Raw genomic sequence first — 8,956 nt, forward strand, 5'->3', positions numbered from 1 at the left:
GGCAGCACATTGCAGGCAGAAATCTGAGTGCTTGACCTTCTCACTACCCGATTTGTACCATCAATCATGTAATGAGAGGCCCAGATACTGAGATTTGCATCTTCATGTCAATAGCAGGTGCAAAACTTCAGGCAAAATTTTGTGGCCAATTGCACCTGCAAAACAGAGGCTGGCCCTTTGAAAATGCAATCCTAAGCAAATTGACCCAAATCACAAGGGTACTTTGTGACAGAAATGTGATAAGCCCGTCCTTCTCCTTACAGATTGGACAGCAAACTCAAAAATTACCCTGTAATGGGATATATGACTTAAAAAAAAAGGCAGAAGTGTGATTTTTGTTCAAACACACAGTGGCATCACAACACAGACCAGGAAGACAGTCACTGTTTGGGGAGAGCTGACTGAATAGTATTGGACTATTGCCACTAGCAATCCTACCCTAGCATCCACTGTTGTGCTTAGGGGGCTGATAAGTACAGGGAGGCCCCGCTGCTGCAAAAGGAATAAGCAGGTTACAAGGACTCCCTTAACCCAGGCTAATTGACTGGGCAGGGAAGAAACAGAAGGCCGAGTGGGAGCCAGGAGTAGAGGGCCAGGATGAGGTGGAAGAAAGATGCTAAATTTCCATTTCAAAGCAGGAAACTCCTGCTTCTGCCAAGGAGTGAAGATAACCAGATGGCAGCGCTTTTCAAGTCACACCTTCATCTGTCTGCCTGCTGAGCCCTGTATCTCAGTAGCATCCAGATGTGAGAGGCGTGGGGAGAAAGCCACCTGCTCAGCAAGGACAGTAGTGGGCAGCAGCTGCCTCGTTTTCCAGCCACCATCTGATGCAGTAACTGGGGGACTCAGTAACGGTGTTTGTACTTGTGGGTTTACCCAAATATTCTTGTGCCCTTAAATACAGTTGTGGTTAGACTCATTTAAGAGGAGAAATTAAAGGAACTAAATATGAATAAATGATGAAGATGGGGGTGGGGTATGAAAACCATCTGCCGGGAGGTAGAGGAATTGTGTAAGGTGTTCCAAGAGGAACAGCATAACCAGAAGTAATGGACTAAACTTAGGAACAGGAAGATGTGTGCTGAATATCAGGAGACAATTCCTAATCATGAGGACTATTAAAAACTGCAGTGAGGCTCCAAGGGAGATTATGGAATTCCCCCAACACCAGAGAAATTTAACACTAGACAGGAAAAAGCACTAGAGAAAAAAATGTAGGGAAGCCCAGTTGAGGTTGGCAGACTGGGTAACCTGCTACTGTGGTTCAGTGAATCTCTATGTTTCTTTGTTTTGCAGAGCATTTAATAAGGAAAGGCTGTACAGTTCTCAGGGAGCACATCTCTTCCAAACTCCACCCTGGAATCTCAAAATATGTATTTCTGTTTATCACCAGAAAGGGCTATGCAGACCACTGGTGGTTTATGGCCCACACTTTGAGAACCCGTGCTGTAGGTCTTTCCCATCACTAAGGTTAATGTTTCGATGTTCCTAAGTCATGTTGACTTCCAATAGGATTTTAAACTCTTAAATTTTTAGGCTTGGATTACATTTTAAAATTATATTGGCATAGCTACATCAATCAAGGGTGTGAAAGAACCTATTCCTCAGATTGACATAGCCATGCCAAACTCACCCCCCACTGCAGACTGAAGAGTGCTTCTGCTGACATAGCTAGCACCATTCGGGAAGGTGGTGTTCCTATCCTATCAGAGAAACTCCTTCTATTGGTGTAGGCTGTGTCTATACTAGGGAGCTATGCCAGCATAGGCTCTGTAGTATAGACATAAAATTTTTGAAAGCACCAAAGGCTATCTGCTAGCACAATATAAATTAGCATTATATAATCTGTTTAATATAATTGGATTTTAGAATGAGACCCAATTCACAGCCTTCTGAAACTAAATATTCTGAACACTTGTACTTAAAGAGTCTTGATGTCCAGATTTGCAGCCTGGATTCAGCCTGGCACAATTTTGCACTCACAATTCTTTGCATCCACAATTTAGGCTCTGTAGACATCTAAATACCAGATTTGTGAGTACAGTGAGGCACTTAGACATCTAAATGATCTAACTCACTCTGAAAATGTTAGGTAGGAAAAAACGAGTTCAGTGTTTGAAAAACTAGCCCAGTATATCACCATATCACTTTCAGGCTTTATTTTAGGTTAGTATTTTTATTGCTATCAGAGATAAATATGGTCTCATCTTTAATTATTCTAGTAGGCTATAGATGTAGTGAACTCTGTGACACCCTTCAGTGGTGACTTATTCCTCTGGCCAGCTGGACATACTATGAATTCTTCAGCCTTAGGGCTATCACCTTGCAAGAAATCTTCTGAGTGGGTGTGATTAGAGCAGCAGACTTATTGTGATTGCAATGCAGAATCATGGTTTCTCCATGGGCTTCGGTCTCCAGATGGGCAATTCTGTAATCTGTGTAACAATCCAAATGCCCCCAATGTGTCTCTAGGAAGGGCATATGGGATGGATGAAGAGGCGCATCTGTAGCTCAACGCAAAATGAATACATTACAAGATCTCCAAATTTGTAAAAATGACTCCCAGGTCTTATTGAAAACAAATTCTTCACACTTTAGCTGGATTAACTGTTCTCAGAAAGCTCAGGGGATGTAGACATACTAGGAAGTTGATTGGCCATATCTACAGCCTGCTCATGTATTTTTCTATCATTGTAAAGGTCAAACCAACAGTACTGATGAAAAATTTCAAACAGATTGTGGGTCCTCCATGGAGGACATGTCTTATATGACACCATAAAATCAGGCTTTCCACTTGTGAAAGATGTATATCAGCTCACATGTCTCATTCTAGATGACAGGAAATGTCTCATACCAGCACTTAGGGCCTGGTTCTCCTCTCACTCACTCAAGTCAATGGGAATGCTTAGTGGTGCAAGATCCCACTCTTAGAAATTCCTAAAGCATCATCTTTCAGCAGGGAGGTACCCAGAAACACAGATGAAAGTAACTTAATCACTGCTTGATGAGAGTACCTCAGAGGGAAGTGTCTCTACCCATGGTGAATGCCATGTCTCAGGGAACCCTACATATGGTAAATGACAAATACCATAACTATATGACAGTTTAATAATAACAGTAATGCCACCTAGCTCTTAGAAAGCACTTTTCATCAGTAGTTCTCAAAGCACTTTACAAAGATCAGCATCTGTATCCCCACTTTGCAGATGGGGAAACTGAGGCACAGGGAGCTGACGTGACTTGCCTAAGGGCACCAAGCAAACCAGTGGCAGAGCTAGGGAATAGAACCCAGCCTCTTGAGTCCCAATCCCATGCTCTAACTACTAGGCCATACCACCACACCATAGTTTTCTGTTGCATTTAAGGGTATGGCAAGTATCACATCTGCCATTAAAGTGGCCTCTGCTACACACTCTTTTACATCTATGGAGTTAGAGGTCTATTCAGTATTACATATGGCATATGACGTTTGCAGTGCTTGAGGTGCATGGTTCATGGTATGTTTTGCCTTGTTGTTGTCAATCTCACTTTTGTTTCAATAAAGCGGCTGCTGTGCCCAATAATCTCTCTCTTGGGTGAACACTTAGCCCAACTGACAATAGTTCAGGCTGTCAAGTGCCCATTGCGTTGTCAGTCTTTTCAACCATAGCACAATTTACTGCCCACCAAAACAGCTTCAAGCAAAAGAAGGTTTTTCTTCATAACCCCTGGGGTTAAAAACATCTTATAACCTACTGTTGATGGAGTTCTTCAAGACTGGACCATCACACAGGCAGTTTTTCAATTTCTAGACATTCTTTACAAGTCTCATTCCATTTCAGCTGATTATTATTATTATTACTAATAATTTTTCAGCTCCTAAAGGTGTGTTAGGAGTTTCTGAGTAGACAATGAAAGGCACAGTCCCCGCCCCAAAGAGCTTGCAGAAATCAAACATGACATAATGTGTGGGAGGTGATGAACAAAAGGGAGGGGTGAGGCATTAGAAGGGTTACAGCAATATGATCGCACAGTTACTCACTTTAGGACGCCTACTTCACTGTCAGATCTCTGAAGTAAGCTGTGATGGAGGAAAAATAAGTAAGATATGTTTGATATCAGCTCACAAGTCCCCAGGAAGCTATGGTCTGCTACTTCTTCCTCTGGGACAGTGTCTCCTGAATGTCCTTGACCTTTTCTACACACATTATAACTTTCCCTTTCCCTATTTATAGTTAAGGTACTTTACCCTTTGGGGAAGCCTCACTTGCTAACTCAAGGCTTTACCATCTAGCCAGCTGTTCAGATTTTCTCCAGTTTAGGGTACAGATATATTAGATTCTCCTGCCATAACTCACTGTAGATAATGTCCAGGTGTGAAATCCTGGCCCTACTGAAGTAAATGACAAAGCTCTCATTAACTTCCATAGCCAGGACTTCTTCCATATCCACAGCTACAAAACAGCTGCTGCTAACACATGTGGGGAAGCCCTTGGAACTCCCCCATGGTGGCAGCAGCAGGGGAGTGGCATCAGAGGGCAGATCAAGTGCTGAAATGCTGAAGTTCTGCAAAGAGCAGCAAGATCTGTAGGGGAGAGACAGCTGGAGCCCCAAATTCTAACAGCAGGTGAAGCTGGGATTTGAACCATGATCCCCATAACAAGAGATGGACATAGAAAGAGTGGTTGTGTCCCCCTTAAATCCAGTGGCACAGGGTGCTTGAGACATACTCCCCAAAATAACTGTCAGGGGTTGGTCAGTTTATGAGTGGGGCGGGTGGGGGGGTAGGGGAGGAACCTAGGCAGATTTACAGGCACTGTCATTATCTATTAAACCAGGCATCTGAACTCAGATCTCCTCAATTCAGAATGGCCTGTCTGTTTCCACTCTGTCTGGTTGGTATCCAGGAATGACATTCCTGACTCACATCCACTCATAAAAACTTGGAGTTTGGGAATCTTGATCCTGGGCATCCCCAGCTATCTGGGGGCTATAGGTGTTTGTCTGCACTCCTCTTTAATCCTATTGCTTTTGCAGCGGATGAAAGAACTTTTGTCTTTAGCAAGATGGACTGTCTCTTGTTAGGTTTCAGAGGGGTAGCCGTGTTAGTCTGTATCAGTAAAAACAACTAGGAGTCCTTGTGGCACCTTAGAGAGTAATAAATTTATTTGGGCATAAGCTTTCGTGGGCTATAACCCACTTCATCAAATGCATGGAGTGTAAAATACAGTAAGCAGGTTTAAATATACAGCTTATGAAAAGAGGGGAGTTGCCTTACCAAGTGGGGGGGTTAGTGCTAACAAGGCCAATTCAATCAGGGTGGATGTGGCCCATTTCCAACAGTTGACAAGAAGGTGTGAGTATCAACAGAGGGAAAAATATTTTTTGTAGTGACCCAGCCCCTCCCAGTCTTTATTCAGGCCTAATTTGATGGTGTCAAGTTTGCAAATTAATTCCAGTTCTGCAGTTTTTGAAGTTTTTTTGTTGAAGAATGGCCACTTTTAAATCTGTTATTGAGTGTCCAGGGAGATTGAAGTGCTCTTCTACTGGATTTTGAATGTTACCATTCTTGATGTCTGATTTGTGTCCATTTATTCTTTTGCATGGAGACTGTCCGGTTTGGCCAATGTATATGGCAGAGGGGCACTGCTTGCACATGATGGCATATATCACATTGGTAGATGTGCAGGTGAACAAGCCCCTGATGGAGTGGCAGATGTGGTTAGCTCCTTTGATGGTGTCCCTTGAATAGATATGTGGACAGAGTTGGCAACAGAGTTTGTTGCAGGGATTGGTTCCTGGGTTAGTGTTTCTGTTGTGTGGTGTGTAGCTACAGTCCATTGGTGTTCTTCCAGAAAACACCATCTTAGCCAGTATGGATGAAGTGTTTGCCGTGACATTATCGGGGATACTGTTCCTGATGGCTTGTAGTCCATCTTTGTGTGGAATGTTGGTGTAGAGGGCTTCTACATCCATCGCTGGGGAATAGCTGGCAGAACTAGTATGCCTATTAGTGAGTGCAGAGCGAAGAAGTGGATGTGGGGCAGATGAGAGTTGGGCCAGTGGGAGGAGCTACAGAGGCAGGTGAAGAGAGCCAGCTTTATGAAAACATGCCTTCTGAAATATGCCTTTGATCTCTAGAGTGGCGCTTTGCCTCTAAAAAGTTAACTATGTAAGAGTGGGACGCACACACAATTTAGAGCACAAGGGAGCTCTTGGGATGATTGGCCCTGGATACAACTTTAATTTCTAGCCCTAATGGATCCCAATACAAATTGGCCTTTACAATTGTTACTTGTACAGGATTAAATATAACAAAACCCAGAGCACAGTTCCTGTTTCATTCCATGCTGTTACGGATCTAGGCTGCTGCGCATGAGAGCAAAATAACTGGTTTTTGTGGTTTTCCTTTCTATTAAAAAAAGAGTAGCTGTTCTGATGGAATCTGAAAAACAGACATGGTACGTTTAGTCTAGTGGCCAGAAGACATATGAGTGCAAAATAAATGCAGGTTTTTTTCATGGTTTTGCAGTGTATACCCTGGTTATTCAGATAATATATGTTAGCCAGCTACACCGATTCCGGTATTATGCTGCAGGATCAAGACATTTGATAAACTGTCATAACTTACCTGACCGGTTCTGGGGTGTGGTGAGGTAGGTATGTTGTATTATCTCAGCAGCCTCTGTCAGTACTTTGAAATCTTCTGGATGTGATCCAGCCAGGGCTACTACTCTTACCTGTAGCTGGAGACAAAGGGCCAAATCAATCCCTGCCATATGTAAGGGGACTGTTGCCCCTTACTAACATTCAGTGGGGGTGTTTGAGTGGCTAACTCCCAGTACTAAAAGAGGAAGGGTCTATGGGAAATCAGGACCCTGAGACTGACAGTCCCCAGGAACAATAGGGAGAGGCCAATGCTCCAGGTCAGCCTGAATGACAGGGCGGGCAGGCTAATCAAGGAGTCAGGAGGCCAGGGAGGTCCCGTCCTCCCTGTGAGTTGGAATTGCCTGGGTCAGAGAGAGTGGGGCCGAGCTAAGGAGAAAGAAGGGGCCCGAGCTAAGCTGGGGAGCAGAGCTGTGCCAGATCCAGAGAGAGCAGACCCTGTCCTGGGAGCAGAGCTGCATCCCCAAAGCTAGAGGCCCAGCCCAGAGAGAGCAGACTTGCCCTGAGAGCAGAGCTGCAGCAACGAGAGCCAGAGGTGCCAGAAAAGCAGCCCAGGAAGCAGGTCAGTGCTGGGAGCAGAGTCACAGAAGCAGCCTGCAGAGCAGACCTGGCCTGGGAGCAGAACTGCAGCAACCAGAGCCAGAGGGGCCAAAGAAGCAGCACAGGGAGCTGGAGGCAGAGCAGCAGCAGCAGTGCAGAGACAGAGTGGTGGAGCTGGGGCTAGAGCAGTCCGGAGCTGGGTGCGGTGAGCAGCTGGGGAGAGCGAGGGGAACCTTGGGCAGTGGGCCTAGCACAGGGAGATGCCTCAGCCAAGAGGCTCTGTAGGCCAGGCTTGGATCGTAACCCCGACAGAGCGGGGGCGACACTGGAAAGAAGGGTCCTACCACTTAGACCCTGAGAGCGTGTGGCCACCACCAGAGCGACTGTCCAACCAACTCACAGCATCTCTGCAGCACAGTCAGGGCCTGAGAAGGAGGCCTGGGACTTAAAAGGAACAGACTGTGAACTGCCCTGACATTCCAGAGACATTGTTTGTGATGTTCCCTGCCACAGAGTGGGGTGATGTGTTTCCTTTAACATTCCCATTTTTCCTTATTCTTTTTAAAATTAATTGTTGATTAAATAACTTGCATTTGCTTTAACTTGTATATAATGGTCAGTGGGTCAGAGAAGTGCCCAGTGCAGAGAGAGTACCCCGGAGCGGGGACACCCTAGCCCCTGTCCTAGGTGACCACAGCAGGGTTGGGGGTTGAGCCCCCCAGGAATCCTGGGCCCAGCCTTGTTGGGGTTATGAGGACTCTGCCAGACAGGAGAGTGGAAGGGGAGTCCTCAAGGGCAGGGAGGCCACTAGGTAAAGGAAGTGGGAGCGAGGACTCAGATTCTTTCGCTAGTCCACTTCACCGGGGTAGTGCAGAAGCCAGGAAAGTTCCCCACAATAGCAGGACTATTCCCCCGCTTACACATAAACCCCTCAAAAGACAGAGTCATACCAGGGATGCAGTTGAGCCATTATATTGCATACTAGTGAGTAGGTTTGTGGTTTAAGGACCTGTCCCATTTGTCTAACTTCAACAGGAGTTGAGAAAACTCAGCATCTCATAAGATTAGACCCTAAAATTTGAGTAAAGATGGAAAGGAGTTTATGTGAAAATAAAGACAATGGTATTAGAAGAACTAGTCACCCTTGACAGTATTATATGAACGATTGCTTTTAGCAGAGGCTTTCAGAGAGTTAGTCTTTGTAATGTTTATGCCCAATATATAAGAGCTAAGGTGCAGATTAATAGTGACAGGATTACCTAGGCAAAATTGTCAGTGGGAGCATCAGGAGCTCTGAAAGCTGCTTTGTAATAAATACTTCTATTGTTTTAGTATTATAATAAATTATATTATTCTTTTAATATTATAATGAGCATCAAAAGCAAATTGCAGTTGTTGTTATTATTATTCATACACATTTACGTTGTAATAGCACCTGGAGGCCACCATCAGAATCAGGCCCATTATGCTGAAAAATCATGTATTAACAAACAGTCCCTGCCCTGAGGAGTTTACAGTGGAGAAAAGGAATTTACAGTTTTAGAAAGGCTTTTACAATCTAAAGTCAACATTTTTTCATGCAAAATAAAGCCAAAGAAACAAAAAACAAAATAAAACAAACAAACAAACAGAGAGTTTCCAAACATGTCTTCCCTTTTTGCTCCCACAGTTTGTGGACACACTTTATGTCATCTGTATATCTCTGGATAATACCGCTATGTGCCTAGAAATCAGGTACACAGATATATTAATAATCTAAACCATATCCACA

Source organism: Caretta caretta, chromosome 2, assembly GCF_965140235.1.
Source record: "Caretta caretta isolate rCarCar2 chromosome 2, rCarCar1.hap1, whole genome shotgun sequence".
Classification (NCBI taxonomy): Eukaryota; Metazoa; Chordata; order Testudines; family Cheloniidae; genus Caretta; species Caretta caretta.